General features: G+C 36.9%; 1 protein-coding gene and 1 pseudogene across 4 annotated transcripts in view; both read left to right on the top strand.

Annotated features, from left to right (window-relative positions):
• Nucleotides 1–25,890, top strand: part of UVRAG (UV radiation resistance associated) — a gene marked incomplete at both ends in the record, with an annotated part of 308,282 nt that overhangs the window by 194,226 nt on the left and 88,166 nt on the right. The gene's annotated exons all lie outside the window — the stretch shown is intronic.
• LOC307056568 (tomoregulin-1-like) lies at nucleotides 8,729–9,570 on the top strand (annotated as a pseudogene). The gene has a single exon. The product of its transcript is annotated as a tomoregulin-1-like (transcript).

Raw genomic sequence — 25,890 nt, 5'->3', positions numbered from 1 at the left:
TTGAGCTACGACATAGCTGGTCAGAGCATTTGGCTTTTTCAAGCCCTCAAAAGATGTCTGAAATTTTTTGTTTTATTTTCAGAAGGAGAAATAGGGAGTGGTGTAAATTGGCAGGCACTTTTGAAACTTCCTGGCCTGTCCCTGACAAGGTTTTTACAGATCTGTAAAAGCTGGTCAGCTATTTTTCTTTAGTGGAATTATTGGAACCAAGAGAAATGGTAGTGCTGCTTTTCCCATTTTGTGGATTTTTTTGTGCTTATGTTTATTCCTGTGGAAGATCTTGACTAAAACCCCAGGAATTGCTTTTTTAACCTGATTGATTCTGATTTCTTTTAGAAATAAATTCTAGAGGACAAAGAAATTGTGATATATCCAAAATCAGACAATAATGGGCCCAGATCGTAGTCATTGCATGTGGATCTCATGCTCATGAGAGAAGGAATGGTCAGTTTTAATGATCTGCCACCTTTTTGTGACTGGGATGCATATGGCCATCATGCATACTTATACATAAAGGAGCTGGCGAGAAAGATCCCCAAGCCTGTGACTTGAGCCACCTTGCAGCCACCTTGGCATGTCTGGATGTTTATGGAGCTTCCCCTTCAGCATAACTAGGTTGCATTTTGCCAGGAGGGAAGGGACAAAGGAATTTGCCGAGTGGCAGTGATCAGACTGATGCCCTATCTCTGTATTCCTTCAGCCTACCTCTTGGCCTGGCCACATTGACCTGTTAATAAATGAATGAGAATTTTTTCTAATGGTGTCTCCTTGAATCAGTGAGAATACTTTGAACTTTATTTGCATAAGTAGCAGATTCTCTATAGAAATAGTGACTGACCCTTGGGATTTCATTAGCATGTATTGAAAACCTAAATTTTTTCAGACTGTAATTCTGACTCCTCATTGCTATTCTTCTCTGCTTTAGGCATACTTAACACCTGTTGACACATCTTATATTAAAAATTCTAAATTCTTTCGTATAAACATTCTCAGCTTCTGTTTGTAATCAAGCTGTTTTAATGTGGAGAGTTCAGAAGTAGTCGTTGTTTTCACTAAATTAGCATGTTTACTTTCATGGTGTCCAATTAAATCTGATGGCCTCCTTCCAGAAGTGGGAGATTTTCACATGATGCTTAGGCTTAAGTGATGTGGCCTTAATTTTCAACTCTTCTACTGTTTATCCTATAAATTAGAACATTTTTTGTAACCTTTCGTCTTCATTTTATTATAGGTTGTTGCTCAGATGCTGGCATTTAAAGTAGTCAGGAACTCAGACCTCAGACCTTTATATTGAACAATGATTGTGATGACTTGAGGCAGAGGGTGAACCAAATGCTTTGGTTTTCTATTTTTTCTTGCTGTGCACCTTAAAAGCATAATCAAATATTTTTCAGTGTGACTAATATAGCTGAAATGAATAAAATTATTAGTTCTTTCAGGTTTTCTACTTGATTACAGGAGTGTGACCTAAGTTGAAAAATCTGTTCACGTGAAAACTTTCCCAAATGTCTATAGTCCAGCTCCATTATAACTACCTAAGGGTACACAGTGGAACAAAAATAAAGATGAAAAAAAATGTTTCTGTACATGCAGCATTGTAGACTTTGTGTTTTAAAACCAGTCAGAATATTCTTAGGCCGTATGAGTCAACCCTTCATTTCACAAATGCAGAAAGAGGTTAAAAGATGAAGTAAGGTCAAATAAGAAGTTAACTAAGTCTTCACGTTGATCTGGCCCCCTGAGGGAATCAAGCCCAGAAGATGGTCCAGTTGTTAAGCGTAGTACTTTTAAGCAAGCATTTAGGAGATGGAAGAAGTATATTTATCAAAAAGGGGCTATAGGGCTTCCCTGGTGGTGCAGTGGTTGAGCGTCCGCCTGCCGTTGCAGGTGACACGGGTTCGTGCCCCGGTCCGGGAAGATCCCACATGCCACGGAGCAGCTGGGCCCGTGAGCCATGGCCACTGAGCCTGCGCGTCTGGAGCCTGTGCTCCGCAACGGGAGAGGCCACAACAGTGAGAGGCCGTGTAGCGCAAAAAAAAAAGAGGGGGGGGCTATATATGAGACTGAAATACCCCTTTCCTGGTTTAGGGGAAGCTCACTGGTGAAAAATGCCATGATGTGAATTCCTATATATTAAGCGGAGTCACCGTGTTCTTATTGAAAATGTTAATTATTTAAATCTCATTTATCTAACATTTGTTTTTCCTCTAAAAGTTACAGTGCAAAATGCCTCTCTTTTCTTCTCTCATTCCTCAATTTATTTAAACTAGGCAGAGTTTGTTTTTGTTTTTTAATCACTTAAGTCTTTGAAGTTATGTTGGGACTTCACCTCTAATCACTGAGCAACTGGGGAAAGGTTGTCCTCTCTGAGTCTTGGTTCACCTGGTATAATATCTATGCCACTAGATTATCATGAGGTTTAAATGAAGCACAGTGCTTGGCACACAGAAGATGCTCAATAAAATTTTGCACCTACTGTTATGTATACATTGAGCTTTGCAACAGTAATTCCAGGCAGCCATGTAATTTTTTTTTTTTTTCTAATTCTAGGTGCTAAAAGGAAAGGTGGGCCTAAGAAAAGGTTAAGGAAAATTAAAAATGCAACCCAGTAGAATAGTACTAGATTTCTTTTTGTAGTAATGCCACGAGGTACATTGTCTTTCAGTCATTGGTGTAAATGGAAAGGACTAATGAAGTTTCCCAGAGCACAGGGTAAAAAAAACTGTTGCAGGTCTGCAGGCTTGTTTCTTGCTTCAACTACTCCGGGAGTTTACTGCCTAATATCTGCTAATGAGTCAAGTAAGTGTCTGTGTTTTAGAACCTATCAGTTCAGCGGAATGCTGAAACCCTTATTCTTAAAAGGAATGTAGAGCATGTTCAAATAGTTAAACAGTTCCCAGCCTGGCCTGCTACTTACTTTTTTAGTCTTATCCCAGTGCCCTCTCAGTTCATAACCTAATTGTGGTTGTACATAAAGCTCTTCCATTATTATCTATAACTTTCCTCATAAAGTCTTTCTAATTCCCCATAGTTTGATGGACTGTCGTAGCCTTTTGTAATCCTATGAACAATTCTTTCTCTATAGTATCTCAGAAATGAGTTATGTTTATATATGTTCTCATTTCATTTTAACAACAACCCAGTGATACAAGTGATGTATTAGAGTTGTCTTTTTCTTGTCTGAAATATTTTCAGTGTAGAAACTGCCTCTTACTTGGCATGAAACTTACTCCATTGTCTTACCCAGAGAGCCTTGTATTGTGTAAACACTCAATAAATATTTTTTGAATTGAATTAGGAGAGCAAAAGGGATATTCAGTTTCTGCAAATGCTATTAAGTAATCTGACACTCCATGCTCTAGCCCATAGTTTTAACTCTAGATGCTCTGGCCAGGACAATCCTTGTTTCATACACTCTCTTAGGACCATGGGAAGCTATTAACTTCAGTGCCTGTTGTAATCCAAGGCACAGGCAGCCATGCTAATGGGGCTGTGTTCAGGAGTGAGAGCAAAGAGTGTGTTTTAAAATGAGGAATCCCCATGGAAATTTTAGGCAGCAGAAATCAACAAAATAAAAATGCAGAAGGTGGTTGCTGGGTGAAACAGGAAATGAACACCTTATGTAGATTAGGCAGTCCACTGAGAGAGGGGAAATGTGGAAAATGAGTCAAAAGTAATTGTGTAGCCATTTCATCTCTGACACTTGGAAGCATATTGTTGTTTTTAATGAAGTGTGTTTTACAGTGCTGATGTTATTATCTGGATGAGGAAGTCTTCTCTAGTATTATTGTCATCTCAGCTTTCTGCAACCAACTAAATTAAAATACAGTAATATAATGGGACAGTGGAATAAAAAAGAAAACCAGATGACTCTGACATGTGACCCTAACTTGAACTTACTGCTTTTCTGGTTTGCAGTGTGCTCAAATCAGTGTAGAGAGGCTCAATGTAACGCTTCTGAGGGACCGGGGAAAGTAGAGGAATAATATATTTAGTTAATAGTGGGCTATGTCATGGGTTAAAGATTGTTACATTATTAGAATATGTGAAATAAGTGTTTCTCAACAGGAGGTCCCCAGAGCATCAATGAGTTCTCCAGGTAGCATGGACTGGCTTTCTGCCGTCTGTTATTAATGTGTATCATATGACAGCATAGATGCTTTGGATTCTGATATGAATTAATCATTTACTCTAATAAATAAGACTTAATTTTATTGATGTTACATTGAAAGTAGTATCTTTCTTTCCTTTAATTCTTTTTTTTTTTCCCCTTTTTTTTTTTTTTTTTTTTTTTGCTGTACATGGGCCTCTCACTGTTGTGGCCTCTCCCGTTGCGGAGCACAGGCTCCGGACGCGCAGGCTCAGCGGCCATGGCTCACGGGGCCAGCCGCTCCGCCGCATGTGGGATTCTCCCAGACCGGGGCACGAACCCATGTCCCCTGCATCGGCAGGCGGACTCCCAACCACTGCGCCACCAGGGAAGCCCTCCTTTAATTCTTATGTTAGATTTTTTGGTAGGCAAATAATGAGGGATATGAGGATAATTATATCAAGCCAGAGAGTTTGGAGTAAGTGATTTGTGGAATCTTTTGGTTTTCTGAAGAAATAAATAGGTGGAAAGAGTAAGAAAATTATTTGTAGGTAGATGTGAACTTACTGTAACTTCCCAAAGCATCTTATTATAATAGTTCTTTAGACAGTTTTCTAGGAATAACATTTATGTCCTGGATAATAGTGTAATTGTAAAACAAATTTATATCATTCTTTTAACCAGATAGTTCTATTCACTGACATTTTTTACGCCTCTCCCCACAATAATTTACAGTTACAAGATCACCAAATGTAACTTCTGAATTGGATTAAATGATCAATTGGTTTTCAGAGTTTTTTTTCTCTAATTCCTTGAAATGAAAAATTGATATGAGAGTTAACTCATGTATAGTTAAGTCACAGGAGAGTTAAATTACAAAAGAGTTACATCACTGAAGTCAAACCATATGTTGAGGACTAGTACATGTTTGTCACTGCACAAGATGCTGGTATTAGGTGAAATTACTCAGCTGCTGAAGTGGCATCAGGGATGGAGAGCAAGTCAGTAGACAGTCATCCTCAGCATTATAAGGGTCATGTTAGAAATACTTGGGGATGAGTTGAGCAGCCAGCAAAGGCATGCTTTAGGAGGTGGCCCCTAAACATCTGAGCTGCTAAGCAAAGGCTAGATACAACAGAAGCACACACACCCTGGCACAAAACAGGTATTGCACCTTTCCATTGGCCAAAGCATCTAGTTTCTCACCCAGCCTGGTGAGTGACTTCAAGTTGCTCAGCAGTTTTCTTTTAGGCATAAATAAAAGAGGGATAAGTTAGTAGTTCAATCTTTAGTTGATGTAAAAATAAAAATTATTTTCAAAGATGATTAGCTTTGAGTGGTTAATATCAATATACATATATCCATTTATTCAAAGCATAGTAATATATCTTTATAAATTGTTCTGGATCACAGGTTGGTTATAATAAATATATGACTAATTGGACTTAAACATATAGTCACTTCCATATATAACTATTTAACAGGGATAAGCTATATATATTGGCATGTGAATAATAAAAGTTGTGTTTTCTAAACTTCGGAAAGGAGAAATGGCTTTTCCATTTCACTCTTCTGAAAGAACTTCAGTATCAAGCACATCTTGAACCAGTTTATTTCGCCTCACTAGTCTCCGTGCACTGGCTTTAGAGAAATGTGAAGAGTAAAAGAGGGAGTTTATGTAAAATTACCATTGCATATAATAGTCAGTCAGTAAATATTTGTATATGGGGTGATAATAATAAGTAGAAATGAGAAATTTGAGAAGTCCATGGCTTCTAATTCAGAAAGGATCTCTTAAATAAATCACAGAAACATACAGACCATAATATGAGAAATGATCCATAACTTTGATTTCATTTTTAAAAACTTGCTAATAACAAAAGAAAACAAAAACAAAATGAAAAGGTAAGCCACATATTAGGAGAAGAGATTCGTATCACATAGATCAGCCAAGAGTCAGTCCAGAATATGTGGGAAAAAAACCCTTTATATATTAATAAGAAAAGGAGCAATCAGCCCAATAGAAATATGGACATAGTGTATAAGGAAGCTGTTACAGAAGAACAAACCCTAAATGTCTAATAACATAAGGAAAAAATACTCACTAGTATTTTACTAGTCTCACTAGTAATCAGGAAAATGCAAATTAACACCACAAGAGATACCATTTTACATCCATCAACCTGGCCACAAATCGAATGTCTATTTAGTACCCAATTTGGTGAGCATATAGATGAAAGGGAACTCTTATCCTTTGTGAGAGTTTCAGTTAGTTTGTTTCAGAGGGCAATTTGAAAATACAGTTAAATCTGCACAAACCTTCCTCAACCTAACAGCCTCACTCCTGGTTATATATTAGGCTTTTGAGTAGCTTTTACATATATGCTATCTATGAATATTTATTGTGTCTATATTATGTAGATAATTAAATTATCTCTTGGCTACCTCTATTATTCTGTATTGGAATTATTCACAATTATATAGCTAGTATTTACTTTTTTAAAAGTGACTCTATCCTTTTGTACTATTCCTTTCAGGGTCTCCATTACAGTGAAACATAATTTTCTTTTTTTATAAATTTATTCATTCATTCATTTATTTATTTATGGCTGTGTTGGATCCTCGTTGCTGTGCGTGGGCTTTCTCTAGTTGCAGTGAGCGGGGGCTACTCTTTGTTGCGGTGAGCAGGCTTCTTATTGTGGCTTCTCTTGTTTTGGAGCACGGGCTCTAGGCGTGCAGGCTTCATTAGTTGTGGCACGTGGGCTCAGTAGTTGTGGCTTGCGGGTTCTGGAGCTCAGCCTCAGTAGTTGTGGTGCCAGGCTTAGTTGCTCCACGGCATGTGGGATCTTCCTGGGCCAGGGCTCGAACCCGTGTCCCTTGCATTGGCAGGCAGATTCTTAATCACTGCGTCACCAGGGAAGCCCCCCCTTTTTTTCTTAAAGCTACTTCCTTTAAGACTAGAATACATGTTTCTGTGTATACAGCATCTCCTTTTCATACAGGGTTGATGCAGGTGGTTACTTTTTCTCATAGTGCATATAATTTTCATATACCAGTTCTTGCTTTTTTATTAATTTTAGATTTATAATAGTGGTTCTCCATATTTACTTTTGAGGAAATATTGATGATAATAATGCCAAGAATTTTGAGTGCTACTCATTTATATTATTGGAAACCTTTTAAAAAGACTTACAAAAGAATTAGTTCTTCCCATCCTGCTTGTTAGTAACTCCCATTAATATAAATGATGACTCCCAGGTTCATGATGTGGAGAGTCTAGTGATGAAATACTAGAAGTGTTAACGGTAGTTAGTTATAGAAATTTACTGCTGTAAGTTAATTAAACACACCAGTAAGCAACTGGAGCATTTTATTATTTAGTTTGTATAAATATACAGTTGGAAAGTTAATGAGAAATGGCAAGTCTCTTGGAGTTTGATTGACAGCTATACTAAACCTTTTTAAAATGTGTAGATGACGAATGAATTTATTGAGACAACTTCTGTTGTAAAATATTCCATAGAAGGAATATTTATTTTTGAGTGTGCAGTAGCATAATTTTGTCATTTCTGACTTTAAAAAATTAGTTACTAGAGGAAAAACTTTTTAGAAGTCACCTCCTAATATTGAATTTGCTAAATAGTGTTCTGTATGGGAGATACAAGACTTTCTTTTATTATTTTCTGGCTTCTATATTATTTGTGGTCTCTGCATAAATAAATAAATGGGAGATTGCTGAGGTGGTTGAAAAGAATTTGGTAAATAAATAGCATGTTATTTTCCTTCAGAGATTTCTAGGGGAAATGATAAGCAGTATTCCGTTCTAAGAAGATCAGGTTGGTCACACTTAATTGAAAGAAGTTTCCTTTCTCATTTTGTATCATTTTGGGGGGAACCTACCTGTCTTTTTAGCATGCAATTTGGAATAGACACTTAACTCAATTTTGTAGTATTTTTATTATTAAATGCTAATTCAAAGTCAGGGTTCATAGTATCAGAATTATAAACACATAAATGAACCTGCTCACCTATTCATTCATTCATCAAATGTTCAGTAATTATGTACTGCCTGAGAGACATTTTTCTAGGTCTTTGGATTATAGTAATGGGGGGGGCTGATGGGATGAATTGGGAGATTGGGATTGACATATATACAGTAATATGTATTAAATAGATAACTAATAAGAAGCTGTTGTATAAAAAAATAAAATAAAATTCAAAAAAAACAGCATACTAATATGTATTAAATAGATAACTAATAAGAAGCTGTTGTATAAAAAAATAAAATTCAAAAAAAAATGGCAGGGACTTCCATAGTGGTGCAGTGGTTAAGAATCCACCTGCCAATGCAGGGGACACGGGTTCGATCCCTGGTCCTGGAAGATCCCATATGCCGTGAGCAACTAAGCCCATGCGCCACAACTACTGAGCCTGCACTCTAGAGCCTGCGAGAGCCACACCTACTGAGCCCATATACCTAGAGCCCATGCTCCGCAAAAAGAGAAGCCACTGCAATGAGAAGCCCACACACCACAATGAAGAGTAACCCCCGCTCACTGCAACTAGAGAAAGCCCGAGCGCAGCAACGAAGACTCAACACAGCCAAAAAACCAAAAAGGCACAAAATTCTCAGAAGTTATGTATATGTGCCATACAAATTATATTCCCATCTGTGGATCAAATGGGGACACATACCAAAATGAATGCTTTCTCAGAAGGGCTGCTTGTAAGCACCAGGAAGAGATAATAGTAGTACCAAGGGGACCATGCTACTCTGATAATGGCTCTGGATCTGGAGAGAGAGAAGAGGAAGGGGCAGGGAGAGGTGTTCACAGAAAACACTCCAAGTGTGGACCTTGCAAATATAAAGCTGAGTGTGATGAAGATGCAGAGAATGTTGGGTGTGTATGTAATATAGATTGCAGTGGGTACAGTTTTAATCCTGTGTCTGCTTCTGACGGGAGTTCCTATAACAATCCCTGTTTTGAGAAGCATCTTATATAAAACAAGAACAAATTGATATAAGGCATCTTGGTCATTGCACAGACACAGATGACACTAGTTTGTTGGGAAAGAAAAATGATGGACTACAATATCAACCAGATGTGAAAGATGCTAGTGATCAAAGGGAAGATGTTTATATTGGAAACCACATGCTTTGCCCTGAAAACCTCAGTAGTTACTGTATCCATGGAAAATGTGAATTCATTCATTCTACTCAGGCTTCTTGTAGATGTGAATCTGGTTACACTGGACAGCACTGTGAAAAGACAGACTTTAGTATTCTCTATGTAGTGCCACGTAGGCAAAAGCTCACTCGTGTTCTTACTGCAGCAATTATTGGAGCTGTACAGATTGCCATTCTAGTAGCAGTTGTCATGTGCATAACAAGAAAATGCCCTAAAAACAATAGAGGACGACAGCAGCAAAACCTAGGCCATTTTACTTCAGATACATATTTCCAGAATGGTTTAAACTGATGACTTTTATATGTATACTGATGATGTGATGTACATTTATTAAGTCTTTTTTTTAAAGAATGGAAATATTTATTTCAGAGGCCTTCTTTTTGGACATTTTTAGTGTAGTACTGTTGGCTCGTATTTAGAATATTCAGCTACAACAGTTTTGGACTGTTTAGTAGTCTTTGTTTTAAAATACAGAAATTGATTTCACAAATTTGTACTACATGGTAATTCTAAGACTTGTTCTTTACCCATGGAATGTAATATTTTTGCAAAGATGGACCACTTCCAAGTGGTTATAAAGTCATACCCACTTCTTCCACAATGACCACAGCAAATGACCAAGCTTGAACTGAAGGTAAAGATGTTTACAGATTACTTTTCTTACGAAAAAAATCTAGAAGACACTGTTTAGCCATTTCAATGTTCTTGAGATTTATTAACCGATTTTTTAGACACTACCTGTTGCATGAACTGTAAAGCTGTGTGTGTTAGATGTAAAATATTTATAAGATGTATGAACTGGAATTTGATCATTTCTCTCTTTGAAAAAATAATTCTGAATTTTTAAAAGTATATGGTAGCAATGATGGAACGGATCACTGAAAAGTAGATTTATATGTTGTGAAAATAGTCTGTTTAACAAACAGATTTGAATAAAGCCTACTCTATCATTTAAAAAAAAACAGTTAAAACCATCTTTTTTCCTTTTTAAAATAAATGATTAGTTTAAAATCAATTCTGTAACGGCTAGATGTTTTTATAGAGCAGATACAGACTAAGAAAGTGAGCATGTTATCTCAGCTTATTATGTAATTTGAGAGATAATAAAAATACCTTGTTTTGTGCCTTTTATTCAGTAACACTCCTTTCTTTACGTTGTCTTATGAACACATTGCAAGATTCATCAGACATACCCCTGGGAGAGCAAGAAAGACAATCTGATTTTGAGCAGAGAATGATATGGCTGGTTGATGGGTGGTTTGGGACTAGTCTCAACAGTCATTTTGTCACTAAGAGTAAAGGCCCGATTATTGACTAGAAAGTACTTCTTAGATAAAGTTTTAGGACCAACTTAAAAGTTATTAGTTCAGAATATCTATTTCAGTTTTTTTGACTTTTCCAGTGAAAATAATGTAATTATGCTTAAATGACCCAGTCCTCACTCCCTGCAAAAATATGCTGACATCAGGACCTAATTGTTTGACAGGACTAATTCAGAGGAACAGTAAGCAGTGTTTTCACACTCAAAACTAGCCAATGAAATAAAAGGTTACAAATATTAAATTAGAAATGATTCATTGTCATGAGTTTCACACATGGGTGTGCCTGAATGTACACGTGTATACACAGAGCAACATCAGATAATATTAGAAAAAGATCGATTCCTAGAACTCAGATAATCATTATGTTCACCAGATGTCTTTTGAGTAAAATATTCCTCTTTTCTCTATTGTGTTTCAAACACTTGAACTCCTGGAAGACACTAAAACTCAATTTGAGTATACACTCTCTTCATCTAGGTGTCATACACTACTGAGGGTTAAATTGTTTATAGCTCTTTCAGTTGACTCTTTTCTACTTTAATCTTTTATGAAACGTCCTGGGGGTAGGAAACCCAAAGGGGAAATCCATGAACATATGAAGAAAGGCCAAAAAATAGGAGAATACACATATAAGGAAGTAGAAATAATAATATAAAAAAAGACTTTTAAGAATTTCAGAATTCTCAAAGGAGGAAATAGCATCCATAAAAAAAGAATGAGATTTTATGAAACAGAAATAGGTAGTTGTTGGGACTTCCCTGGTGGTCCAGTGGCTGAGACTCCATGTTCCCAATGCAGGGGCCCCGGGTTCGATCCCTGGCCAGGGAACTAGATCCCACATGCTGCAACTAAAGGTCCTGCATGCCGCAATTAAAAAGATCCCACCTGCCATGCAATGAAGATCCCATGTGCTACAGCTAAGACCAGGTGCAGCCAAATAAATTAAAAATAAAAAGAAATAGGTAGTTGTGACTCAAAAGACATAGAAAAATGTATTTTTTAAAAAGACCCTCATAAATAGTAGACTAAACACACTTAAGCGAGAATTTGTGAATAGTAAATAGAAATGAAAAATGTCACCCAGAATGCAGCCCAGAGAGATAAAGAGATATATGAGACAGAAGTTATAGGACACAGAGGTTAATTAAGAGGTGTCAACATGTATCTAATAGGAATATTCTAGGAATAGAGATTAGAGGGAATGGCAATGAAAAAGTATTATTTAAAAGTGGCTGAGTAAAAAAATACAGAGAGGAAATTATGACAACAAAAAAGGAGACACATAGATACAACAGAGACTGAAAAATCATAACATACTGTGAACAACTTTTAGGTAGAATGGAATTTTTTAGCAAAAAGTATATAAAATAGAACAAAATTGATTTAAAAAGAAATAGGAAAACTGAATAAGATCTGTTTCCAGAGCATGATAGAATAGATGTCTGGACCAACACTGAAAATGTAGGATTAAAAAAAGAATCTTTTTTTTTTTTTTTTCTGATCATCATTCTCTTAATGCTTTTTTTTTTTTAATTATTTAATTAATTATTTATTTATTTATATTTTTGGCTGTGTTGGGGCTTTGTTTCTGTACAAGGGCTCTCTCTAGTTGCGGTGAGCGGGGGCCACTCTTCATGACGGTGCGCGGGCCTCTCACTGTCATGGCCTCGTCTTGTTGCGGAGCACAAGCTCTAGATGCACAGGCTCAGTAGTTGTGGCTCATGGGCCTAGTTGCTCCACGGCATGTGGGATCTTCCCAGACCAGGTCTCAAACCCGTGTCCCCTGCATTGCAGGCAGATTCTCAACCACTGCGCCACCAGGGAAGCCCCAAAAAAGAATCTTAAATGTATCTATTAGTTAACAATAAAATAAAGAATACTTAGGTCAAAAACTGAGTGATGGCAAGAACCTAGAGAGATAAGGTGAGCAAGCTTTTGCCTTGAAGGCATTTAATAAACAACCTGATCAGGACAATATGAAAAACAGACTTGGTAGACAAACTGATTTATGGACATAAATACAAAAATATAAATTAAAATGTGTGCAAGCTGAATCTAGCAGTTGAGAAGAGTCAGTGGCTCAACACTAAAAAGTCTTCCACATAATTCACTCATTAACAGATAAACAGAAATATGTGGTTGTTTTTTTACTAAGTGCAGAAAAAGCATTCAATAAAATTCAACACTTATTTAGAAAGACAATAATAGGTTTTGATGAGGAGCATAAACTGTAGAACCAGGTGGCATGAGTTTGAATCTAAACTCTTACTTACTGTGTATGGTATTATCTTGATTTCATGCTTGTTAGATGTTGGGCAGAGAACCCAACCAACTCTGCTGTGCCTGGACTTCTGACCTACAAAAAATATGAGCTAATAAATGAGTGGCTTTTTTAAAAAATTGAGGTGTGATGGACATATAACATTATATTAGTTTCAGGTATACAATATAATGATTCAATATTTGTATATGCTGAGAGCTGATGACGACAATAAGGCTAGCTGCCATCCATCACCATACAAAGTTACAAATTTTTTCCTTGTAATGAGAACTTTTAAGATTTATATGTTGTTTTAATCTGAGAAATGTTTTGTATTTTTTAAAAATAATACTAGAAAACAGTTATATCATGTGACCTTGGACAAATTACTTGATCTCCCAACGCTTTACTTTATTGTCTGTAAAATGGAGATAATAATAGTACCCACCTCATTAGGTGTTTGGGTGGATTCAATGAGCCAGTATATGTAAAATATATATGGCACATGGTAAAGCCTCAAATGATTGTAAAGAGTACTAGTCGTTGTTATAGAAACTATTTGAAAACTAGAAAAAACGGAATTTCCTTAAAATGCTAAAGAACAGATATCAATCCTATTAACAACCATTAGGCTAAATAGTGAAACTATTTCCATTAAAGAAAGCAGATAAGGGGCCTCCCTGGTGGCGCAGTGGTTGAGAGTCCGCCTGCCGATGCAGGGGATACGGGTTCGTGCCCCGGTCTGGGAGGATCCCATATGCCGCGGAGCGGCTGGGCCCGTGAGCCATGGCTGCTGAGCCTGCGCATCCGGAGCCTGTGCTCCGCAACGGGAGAGGCCACAACAGTGAGAGGCCCGTGTACCACAAAAAAAAAAAAAAAAAAAAAAAAAAAAAAAAAAAAAAGAAAGCAGATAAGGATGCCAGTTATTATACAATAAAATATTTAAAAATGTTATGCTTGAGGTCCTGGTCTATATAATTAAATGGAGAAAAGAGATGAAGTATAAATATTTTAGGTAAAGGGACAAAATTGTCTTTTGCAGATATGAATGTTATGTAGAAGCTGTGAGGGAATCTGCAAACTATTAGAATTAGAAAACTAGCACATTTGTGGGATATAAGATCAACATGAAAATTAAGTAAATTCTGTATACCAGTAATAACCAAATAGAGAGTGACCACAATATCAGTACCTCGTAATATATTTAATAGAAATGTGAAAGACCTTTATCAATGAAAAATATATAACATTATAAAAATGATAATGAAGGACATAAAATATCTGAATAAACGAATGTACACATATATGTACCTGGTTTAACTAGTCCTGCTGCTCTGATTTTTATGAAAATATATCAGAAATTAGTTTGGCTAAAAAATAAATAGGATACCCAAATACTTTTTGGAGACTTTGGTTTTTTGTCCAGAAAATCATGGGAGAATCCCTTCTTCCTGTCAAGATTCAATTTAAAACAAAAATTTCCTTTTATAAGTTAGTGAGTGAAAACTTTAGCATGTAAATAGCAAAAGAAAGAAAGGAAGGAGGAAAGAGGGAGAAAGGAAGGAAAGAAAGAAGGATGGAATCCAGACAATATAAAAAGCTTTTGGTTCAGTAGTTAAAAGAAACAGCTCAAAGAATTATGAAAGGATATTAATTCCATCAGTCAGATTTCAGTCAGGAAAGCAGAATCACTATGAGTCTTATGGTATAAGGGATTTATTATAAGCATAAGATATTACAAAACTGTGGGAGAAGCTGGAGAAGAATCCAAAAGGGGGAGTTGGAGGATCAGAGAAAGTCACTAACCAGCCCTTCAGAAGCTTGGTGCAGGTTGGACAGCTCAGGCCAGGAGGTGGGAAGCAAGATCTAACCAGCTGCCGAGTGGAACCCCAAAGGAGAGCAGGTGGGGAAACATCTATGGAGGACTGTTACCACTGCATCTGTTAGTGGGCCTGGAGTCACTATTTGTCAGCAGCACCAGCAGTTGGGAACAAGAGCTAGATGCAGAACAGGAGCACCAAGACCAGATGGAATCTGCAGGCAGCCTATGTCTGTCTCTTACTGGGTCTAACCACCATTCACTTCAGAGCTTCATGGCTGCTGCTTCACTTCTGTTCTCCAAATCTCATGCCAGTTTTTGTTCAGCTCTAGCCTGGATCCACACATGTGCTGGTATTCTGGGAAATAGTTCTTATTTAGCCAAGTGCACACAGTAAAAACCCACGACAGATATGAGTAGGCTCTGTACTTTATTCTAGGAATATAAAGATTAATAACAACAAAAGTAATCACTCAGAAAGTTATAGTTGCTCTTACTATGTTTCAGGTACTATTGAAAATTATATAGTCACAATAGCAGTATGAGATTAATGCTGTTATTATTCCCCTTGTATTGATGTGTAACCTGAGTCACAGGTCAAATTTACTTCCAAAGCTACACATTGTTCTCTAGGGTTAGCATCAGCAACATTCTGGAGGAATCTAGTAAAATGGGGACATACTTAGAAACTGTATTCATACTAGAAAAAGTTGCTCAAAGGAGGGCAAAAATTAGAAAAAAATAGAAACAGCCTAAATCTTCGTCAGTAAGGAAGTAGAGAAGTAAAGTCTGAATATCCATAAGATAGAGTACTAATTAGGAGTTCAAAGAAATGCATTACATATTTATATCAGCAAAAATACCTCTTAAAAAACAGTACTGAGGGGAAAAGTGAGTTGCAGAATGATATACATGATCTATCATTGTTCATTTAAACATCTGTATTTTAAAAGTATAAAAAGCAAAATTTAAAGACTATTAATATGCACTATTAATAGATGTGCTCTATTAATACAGGGGAATAAACCAAGTAAAAGTAAAACATCATTCAAGGAAAAGAAGGGATCCAGCACAGCAGAGAAGCAGAGGGATCTCAGGATGATGGTGAAGGGAAATTGTAGAAGGTCAACTCTTCAACTGGCCTAGAGAGCAGGAGGACAAAGAAAGAGCGAATTAGATGGTAATTAATATGCTCTATGAGACAAGGGAAAGTACTACATCTAAGAACAAAAACAAGATGGTATGAAAATAAGCGTTCATTAAAAGACAAGCAAACAAAGCTTCAGAAAGTAAAATGATGGAATAAAAAAAAACAGGACAGAGTTGGAATGTGAAGTTAAGGAAAGCTCAAAAAAAGAAAAAATACAAAAGGCAGAGATTCAAAATATGAGAGCAAAGATAAGAAATCAGAGCCATTCTTCAAATATCTGATAATCCAACATTCATTTAATGGTGAGTACAGAAAAGGAAGAGAAAACAAGAGGGTAGGAAATTATTCAAGAAATACCATAAGAAAAATTCTAATAATATGAAGGACTTGATTTCAGATTGTGGGAGCCCAGTGAGCGCCAAGCACTGTGATATTTCGAAATGCTAGAGGTAAAGTGAAGATTCTAAAGCCTTGCAGAGGGGGAAAAATACAATGGAATGGGAATCGTGATATCTGACTGCTCAAAGGCAACACTGAAAGGTAGAAAGTGATGGAACAGTGCCCTCAGAATACCATGGGAAAATTATTTCTATAAGCTTGGCTTATATATGGCATCCCTGGGCAATGCTGTGGGCTTGATTCTAGACCACCACAATAAAGCAAATCACACGAATTTTTTGGGTTCCTAGTGCTATAAAAGTTATGTTTACACTATATTGTAGTCTGTTGTGTGCAATAACATTATGTCTAAAAAACAGTGCACATACCTTAATGAAAAAATACTGCTAAAAAATGCTAACCATCATCTGAGCCTTCAGCCAGTCATAATCTTTTTGCAATAGTAACAGCAAACATCACTGATCACAGATCACCATAACGAATATGATAATAGTGGAAAAGTTTGAAATATTGTAAAAATTACCAAAATGTGGCACAGAGGGGTGAAGTGAGCAAATGCTGTTGGAAAAAGTGGCGCTGATAGACTTACTTGATGCAGGATTGCCACAACCTTCCATTTGTAAAAAATGCAGTATCTGCGAAGCACAATATAGTGAAGCACAGTAAAAACCAGGTGTGCCTATATCTGTCAAACTATCAGTCAAATACATGGTAGAAAAGTCTTTTCAGACATGGAGGTCCTAAAAAAAAATCTCCCTATGCACCTTTCCTAGGAAACTCTTGGAAGATGTGCTCTATTAATACAGGGGAATAAACCAAGTAAAAGTAAAACATCATTCAAGGAAAAGAAGGGATCCAGCACAGCAGAGAAGCAGAGGGATCTCAGGATGATGGTGAAGGGAAATTGTAGAAGGTCAACTCTTCAACTGGCCTAGAGAGCAGGAGGACAAGGAAAGAGTGAAAGATTATCTGATGTATTTAATTATATTTTGAGGGAATTTTCATTGCTTTCAGGGAGTCAGAGAATGAATTAGTTAGAGGTACATCAATAAATTTAACAAATGAAGAAATTAGATGGTAATTAACTCCAGGAAGAACCAAGTTGAAAAGAAAGAAAATATAAATATCATTCATTATATGGCTCTATTCAAAATAATAATTATGTAGTTATAATACTGTAACATTGCACATTGATTTCACCAAAGAATGTGTTTTTGTTTGTTTGTTTATTTTTGGCCATGCGCAGCTTGTGGGATCTTAGTTCCCTGACTAGGGGTTGAACCCGGGCCCCGGCACTGAAAGCGCTGAGTTCTAAACACTGGACTGCCAGGGAATTCCCCCAAAATGTGGCGTTGACCTTGTTGAGAGAATGGGAGGAAGAAGTGTGGTTGTTTTGGGAAGAGATGGGGAAGCAGTGTGTAAGAGAGAGAAATCCTCATCTTTTCCAGTAGGTTGTTTTTAAGACCAGAGAATCAAGAAACAGGAATATAGAATATTAATTATGTATATGTAGGGTAAATACTTTAAAAAGCAGCTTAAAGCATTGAGAATTGTTGGCTCAGGGGTTTAGGAGTTGAGGGAGAGGTAAGGCATTACCTAAGAAACATATAAGCTAATATTTTTACCATCAAGTTTGTAGAGCAATTTGACTTTTTAAACCATGTACATATATTCTTTTGATAAATAAACATTAATTTTTAAGTATGTTTTATTTATACAAAACCTTTTTATTTGTAAACCAATTTAATACAATTCAACAAACATTTATTCAGTGCCTGTTATGTAAATTATTGTATGAGAGAGATAGGTAAATATATGATCTTAAAGCAAATCCGTAATGTGATTACCTGCTTCCAAATGGAGGATAAATACTGATGAATCTTAAAGCACCATCCATTCTGATCTGGGACTTGGTGGGGAGGCTTCAGTGGATTGAGTATTTGCATTGGGACTCAAAGGATGAGAGGAATTTGAATGGGAGATTAAATGCCAGCTGTGGCCAGTGTTGTCAGGTCCCACCATGACTGCAAAAGTAACTATGTGTAGAAGAGTCTGGGAGAGCCGTGGGAGGCTATGTTGACTTCTCTGCCTTTCCTAGACATTTCTGTTAGTCACTTTTTCCTTAGGATTTACTCCTCCCTGCCCTGTCACCCAGACACTCTTAATTTTAGTATTGACTTTACCATGCTGTGTTAGGTGGTGGTTCTCTCTCTGCCGGCACCCTGCCTCTTCTTAAACGTTTGGTCTAATTTAGAGAGGGATAAGGAAAGAGAAAAGAAAACCTTGGTTTCACCTGACCAAATGAAGATTCCTGAATGTAAAGATAGGAACTCTCTTCCGTAACCTCAGAGGCAACTAGATATGGCTGTTACCTTTTTTGAGGTCCTAAGGTTAAACAGCCATTTTCACAGTTTGAACATAATTCTTAGAAACCTCAAGAGTAATGTAGGACACATCTAATTGTTTGTAAAGGAATGTAATAATTTCATAACTATAAAATAATTTACATTTAGGTCTTTAATCCATTTTGAGTTTATATACACTACCAAATGTAAAATAGATAGCTAGTGGGAAGCAGCTGCATAGCACAGGGAGATCAACTCAGTGCTTTGTGACCACCTAGAGGGGTGGGATAGGGAGGGTGGGAGGGAGGGAGACGCAAGAGGGAGGGGATATGGGGATATATGTATACGTATAGCTGATTCACTTTGTTATACAGCAGAAACTAACACAACAATGTAAAGCAATTATATTCCAATAAATATGTTAAAATAAATAAATAAATAAAAATTTTAAAAGGAAACTAAATAATAATAATAATAATTTATTCCTGTTATATGTCAAAACTGCTATTCAGAAGTAATGGGCCAAGTGTGTGTAACATCCTCCAAATTTAGGTTTTTGTGCTCTGGATTTGTTTTCTTTTATATTGTTGGGTCCATAAGAGGAAAGGCTGGCTTAGAACAAAATAGCAGAGCTAAACCATATGTTTTGTACCAAATTAGAAACAGGTGAAGGTTGTTAAAGTCCCGCAAGAGCTTACAAAAGCTTTAGACTCAAGTTTGTATTAAAGGCAGGTGGTTATATGTACAATAAAAAGCAGTCACCAGCACACCAGCTTATTGATACATATGTGATTGATCTTTTTGGATAAAAACAAGGAGGAGTTAATAAATCACTGCACATAGCTATAAAGATGTTTGGGCTTGAAAGCCTAGCCTGTAAGAGCAAATGTGGACCCTGAAGGAAATTTATGAAGCATAGATCCTTTTAGCTTTACTTAACAGCTAACATCTGACTGACCCAGGGGGACCATGGAAATTTACTGCTGGGCCATTCAAATATGTAAGCTGTTGTGTGATGTAGAACAGGTAAAGATTAGCCCAGTAACAAATATGAGGCCATAAAATAAAATGAGATTTCGATGACTTGTAAGTACTTGTCAAAGGTCAGCTCCAAATGACTGGTCAGAAATGGGAAAAACTTGTTGATAATTAAAGCAGATTGATTATGACAACCTAGGCGTTAGCATTGGTTGCTCCCAGATCAGTGATTCTTCAAGTTTCCTCCTCCTGTGAAATCCATACTTAAACAGAATGACTTTAAGGGCCTTTAAATTGTCTTTTTGTGTGCTGAAATTGGGTAAAATTATGAGTTGAGGTAATTCCTTTTGCAATTCCATAATTGAAATACATCTTTCTCAAATATATTCTGAATATATGGAATTTGTAGACAGCCTATTCATTCTAGAACACTGACTTTAGCTAACTTATGTATGCAGTTTTGAGCTTTGACATCTAGAAAGCAGGTAGAAGTTTTTAGGCTTTCCAATAGATGATCTTGAATTAACCTTTAAACTTAGGTAGTTAACAGATTTATGCACACAGTTATTGAAAAATCAATTTAGTGAAATTAAGCAGATATTTCAAAAATGTGTGGATTTATTTCCAAGCTTTTTGTCTGCTTTGCTTTATGTAACTCTCCAAAATAATAAATGTATGTAATATTGTTACTAGGATTTTAGGAGTTGCATTTTGGACTTTAATAAGATCTATAGTTATTGGTGTCAACATTCGCTGCCTTTTTGACTTACTTTACCAAAAGGTTGCCACATAAAAGCTAGATTTGGTTGTTTTCAAGGTACCAGCTTATGAAATCAGTGGTGAATTTGGTAATAATTTGGTTCATGAACATCTCATTTGTGAGTTGAAGAAATCCCACAAATTTTTTATAGAAATCTTGACTAAGTGAAATTTACAAAATAATACAAATTTACAAAATGGGATTATTACTGGGCGGGGGTGGGGCTTGGGTCCATGGTGTAGAATTAGTTTAAGATGAGGAGTCAAAAGGCACCAGTTGGAATTCTAGCTCTACCACTTCATCCCTACATTTACTCCTCCCTCCATTAAACCGGTAAAAATGTTCCAGACATTGTGCTCGAGGAACTAGGATACAGTATTAATAACAGTTTCCATTCTTGTGGAAGATACAGAGGCATAGACAAGCAATTACAGTAGTGTCAAAGGTCCTGCGTTGGTGAGTGTACAGGGTTCTATGAGAGACGAATAGCTAATCCCAACTGGGGCAGGGGTGAGGTCGAGTGGGGTAAGGTCTGTGGTTGTAGTTGAGTGTTAGAAAAAACCGTGTGACCTTGGGCACCTCCATAACAGTGCCTATAATAGGTCAAGTGCTTGTATTGTATTGATAATGTATGCTAAGTGCAATACCTAATGCATAATAGATATTCAGTAAATAAAATGCAGCATCAGCATCCCTGTTGTTAATTTTGGCAGTGCTCACTGGCTCTTTTACTCTGGTGCTGGAGTTCCTTGCCTCCTATTAATGTACAGCAAACATAGTATCTTCTCTTGTGGCACTTACAGATAGGTACTGGGGAGGTGACGCATAGCAATAATGATAATTGAATGCCTACTGTATCCTGGTAACTGTGCTGGGTCTTCGCTTTTTTTGTGTTTAGTTTAATTCTCACAAGCAGTCCTGGAAGATTGGTGTTATTAAACCCATTTTAGAGATTTGAAAACAGGTTCAGAGTAGTATGCCCCATTTCATACTACAAGTAAGTAACAAAGCTGGGGGCCTGAGTCTGTGCCTTTCTGACTTCAAAGCTTAACTTCTTACACCTAAATCCCCCTTCTACTTTTCTTTTCTTCTCCCCCCATAAATAGGTATTATAATTAAATAAATAACTTTGATGTAAAGGTTTGAGCACCAAAGTGGCTTACAGAGCATGTACCCTTAGTTGCACTGATATATTTAAGTAAATCTATATTATGTGCACACATTGTGAAGTAGAAATTTAAAATGGTGAGCAGTTTTTCTTCCAAATTCATATTCCAGATGGAAACATCTTTTGGCATTACCAAGTATGTAGGTTTATGCACCTTGCACGCTTAATTGTAGTTTAAAAAAAAAAAACTTTACAGATTTTTGTGGGAAACAGGTGCTGTTAAACCTGGACAAATGCAGGATGGCTGTTAATGTTGTGGAATGTGATTTTGATTTACTTGGCAGAATTTTTATTTTATAAAAATGACTATTAAAATAGACATGCTTTCTATCCTTTAATTTTGCTCTGTTCACTGAAATTTGCCTGTAGAATATTTTGCAACAGTTACTAAAAGGGTGTGGAAAAACTGGAAGGTTTCTACAAGGAAATTGATTCTGAATTCTTTAACAATTTTCACAACCCTGCAACTTACAAAGTTTTTAAAAAATGGGGATTGTTTTAACCTTCTTACTACAATTATTTGGAATTCGATTTCCCTGAAATTCCCTTCTCTTTTTAGTACAGCTCTGTCTAAAGAACTATATTTAATATTGGCAAAGAGAATAATCTGATGTAAATCTTTTCATTACATAATTTCTCCTTTAAAAACTTGTGATGGCATCTTATTACCTGTTATATCAAATTTAATATCTTTTTTTCATTGGTATATATGATTTCCTATTATACATTCTCTCTCTCTTCCTTCTCCAAAGGAGGAGAGGGGAAGATCACTCTTCTTACTCTTTTATAAGGACTTTTGTCACCCTCTGCCCATGAATTATTTCAACATTGTTATCTTTTGTTTGCTGCTTCTCCTTTGATCTATTATCTCTCTCTCCTCACTTCCCTCCTAGACCTTTCCTCTGTGTTTTCTGAAACCCCTCTTCAGTGACTATAATATATACAAGTCTTCAACCTCTTTACTATATATGTGTAGTATACAACTGCTAGATGTAAGTAAAATCTCTGGCTCTCTTCTGAAAGTATCATTTACCCTGAAGCCTTCTGAAGAGGAGACTGTTTCTTCTACCTCCTATGTCTCTGGGTCTAGAGAAGGTAATGTCAATTCAAAACCACTTCTCAGTAGCATGTACCTAGTGTTTTGACACTTGGAGTAGATCATTTTCAACACCTCTTTCTCTATATGATAAAATTATTTTCAGTAATAATCATCACATGAAACAGATGATAATAGCCAAAAAAGAAAAGCAGAAAATTTTCTTTTATTGAAAAAAATATACATATATATACTTTTTCTTTTGAACAGTTTCTGTGTGCCCATCTTCAGGGAGCAGTTTTAAAGATTTGTATTTTACTGTACCTTGTTCAAGGCTGATTGTAAATATTTTTGTATCTGAATAACCTTATCTAAAACTACACCAGGAAAAAAAATGATTTGGAACTAAGAAAAATTGCACATTGCTATCATTGTTTATTTTGAACCTACTGTTAAAACACGGGAATATGTGGGAATATGTTACACCAGACAGTCTGGGGACACAAACTGTGTCCAAAGGAAGCTTCGAAGATTCCAAACCATTTGAAATTTAATCAAATTGGAAGTGTGTAGTTTAGTCCACTTCGTTGGGCTGACTGTACAGCTGGGAGTTCTTTGAATTAACTTCCATGTTGATATAATATTTATTAGCATATGCATAATGAAAACATCCTGATTTGAAGATTGCATACATATAGAAATCAAACAGTCACTGCAGCAATTGTTTAGAACTTAGACCAACAAAAGATTGTTTTTCTGGGAGGATTATTTTATCACTGGCATTAGGCATTAGATTCGTTGTTTTTAACCCATTTTATTATCATTTTAAAAGTCTCTGCAGATTTATGCACCTCTTTATAGACTGCCCCCATCTTCCTGCCCTGGCTAGGCCACTGTCATTACCCTAGTGGCTTCATGCTTGTAGTTTCTCTCTTTTCAATATTCCTAAATATTCTTATCCCATCATCCTTACCTCTAACCCACTTACCTTTGGGAAAAAAATCAAACTGTTGGAAAGATTGGAGCACTGTAAATTCAAGTCATCTATTTCAGTTGGACTAATACATTCTAGATATCTGATTCTCCTTCCACATGACGGTCTTAAACCTTCTCTCTTTTTTCCCCATCCCCAGTTGTCCCTTTCCTTCTTGATAAATCATCCCATTTCTGACTTTATAGAGAAAATAGAAGCTACCAGATGGGAATACCTCAACCTTCCATCAAAACACATCAAAACCTTTTGTAATCATCTCCATCATCTTCAAAATGCCCTCTTCTTTGTCGACCCTGACCCAGCCCTCTAGTCCTCCAGCTGCTTCCTCTGAAAGTGCATCTGTATAATCAGCAAATTCTCCTGTATCTTCAGGCTCTTCTCAGGGAGTTCAGCCTATCTCTTGCCCTAACTGAACTTGCATTTTCCCTGAGGACCCCACGAGTACCCATTTAGTAGCTATTAATTTTCTTATGTGCTAGTAGGTATTCAGATTCAGGAGATGAGATTGGGGTTTTCTTCCTCTCGTTGGTTTTTCTAGATTCTTACCTCTTTACCCTGTTGGCAAAGCAAACATACGAAAACCTATTCCTTTGAGACATATGCTCTTCAACTTTACCGCTCTTTCAGTCTCTCAGTTATAACCCCATTACTCATCATGTGTTTTGGCAACAGAGAAACAAGAAACAGGTGACATAGGAAAGAGAAACAGTCTTTCTATTCAAAATCTTGCTGTTATGGGTGACACTAACACACAAGTGGATGATTCATTCAACACCCTAGCCTTTCATTTTCTTGATCTTTTGGCACCAGTGATCTCTTGCATCCCATAATTTTTATCTAATCCTCTGGTTACTCTCTGAATCACGTCATCATTTCTTTCAGTCCACATCCAGAATCTGATTCAAGCATCCTGCTCTCTGATGACTACCTCAGCTCCTTCAGCTTGTGTGTTAGCCTCTTGTTCATTGTTCTTCTTGGTGACCTTCAGACCTGGCTTTTTTGTCTAGTTTAGATTATATGGCCCATTATTTTAGTCACACCTTTGTCTTGCCCCCGCCCCCCTTGACTTTTTGTCATTCTTACAGCCCTGTTGTCCATTTTCTCTGTACCTGCTGCACCCAAGCAGATGTGTAGAGAGTCATGCAATAGTATCATTTATAAACTCTTGATTAATTACCATTTCTGGGCTCTCAGTAGTGCTCAGCAGTTCTATTACATTTCTTTATTGAAGTTGTTCTACCATTTGATCAAACTTTCATTCATCTGGGCAAAACAAAACATTGAGTTCTTCATGATCCCTCTCTATCCATCACCCTTCACTTCCAAACCATAACCAAATCTTTATGATTTATCTCCTAAAAGTCTTCCAAATTAGTCTCCTTTTTTCCATTTCTGATATCTCCACGTTAGTCTAAGCAGCCGTGATCGATCTCTCACCTAGATTACTGCAACACACTGGTCTCACCTTCTCTAAACCATTCTCCACAGCAATCAGCATATTTTTTTTCCAAAATGCATATTGGTTATTGTCAGGAAAGTTCAAGGAGGAAGGGTTAATTAAAGAAGGAATGTATCAAATGAAAATCTAAGCAAGTTACACCTTTGTTTAAAATCCTTCCGTGGTTTTGTATTTCTATTAGGAAAAAAAATCAGACTATGGTCTGACATGGTCTAGAGGGCCCTGCATAGTCTACCTTCCTATCCAGCTTTAGCTTCCTGTCTCACCAGAACTCCCCTCAGACCAACTATACTGTCTTTTTAATTCCATGAAGCAGCATGCTTACCCCTGCAGTGGTTCTTTACATACGCTGCTTCCTTTAGTTGGAACATTCCTTCCCTTAGCTCCTACTCATCTTTTTTTTTTTTTAAAAATATTTATTTATTTATTTATTTGTCCGCACTGGGTCTTAATTGCGGCATGTGGGCTCTTTTAGTTGCGGCACGCGGGATCTAGTTCCCCAACCAGGGATCGAACCTGGGCCCCCTACATTGGGAGCACGTAGTCTTAACCACTGGACCACCAGGGAAGTCCCCTACTCATCTTTTTTTTTTTTTTCATTTTCTTTTTTCTTTTTTGCAGTACGCAGGCCTCTCACTGTTGTGGCCTCTCCCGTTGCGGAGCGCAGGCTCAGAGGCCATGGCTCACGGGCCCAGCCGCTCCGCGGCATGTGGGATCTTCCCGGACCAGGGCACGAACCCGTATCCCCTGCATCGGCAGGCGGTCTCTCAACCACTGCACCACCAGGGAAGCCCCCTACTCATCTTTGAGGTCTCAGCTAAAATGTCACTTTCTCTCAGAAGTCTTCCCTGACTCTCTCAGTCTTTTTGTCCACCTCTTTTCTGGAATAGTGTTCCTTTCCTTCAGAGTACTTAATTTATA

This window comes from Hyperoodon ampullatus (assembly GCF_949752795.1).
Source record: "Hyperoodon ampullatus genome assembly, chromosome: 7".
Taxonomy (NCBI): Eukaryota; Metazoa; Chordata; class Mammalia; order Artiodactyla; family Ziphiidae; genus Hyperoodon; species Hyperoodon ampullatus.
The sequence above is the reverse complement of the archived record's forward strand: the minus strand, read 5'-3'. Positions and strand labels throughout refer to the sequence as shown.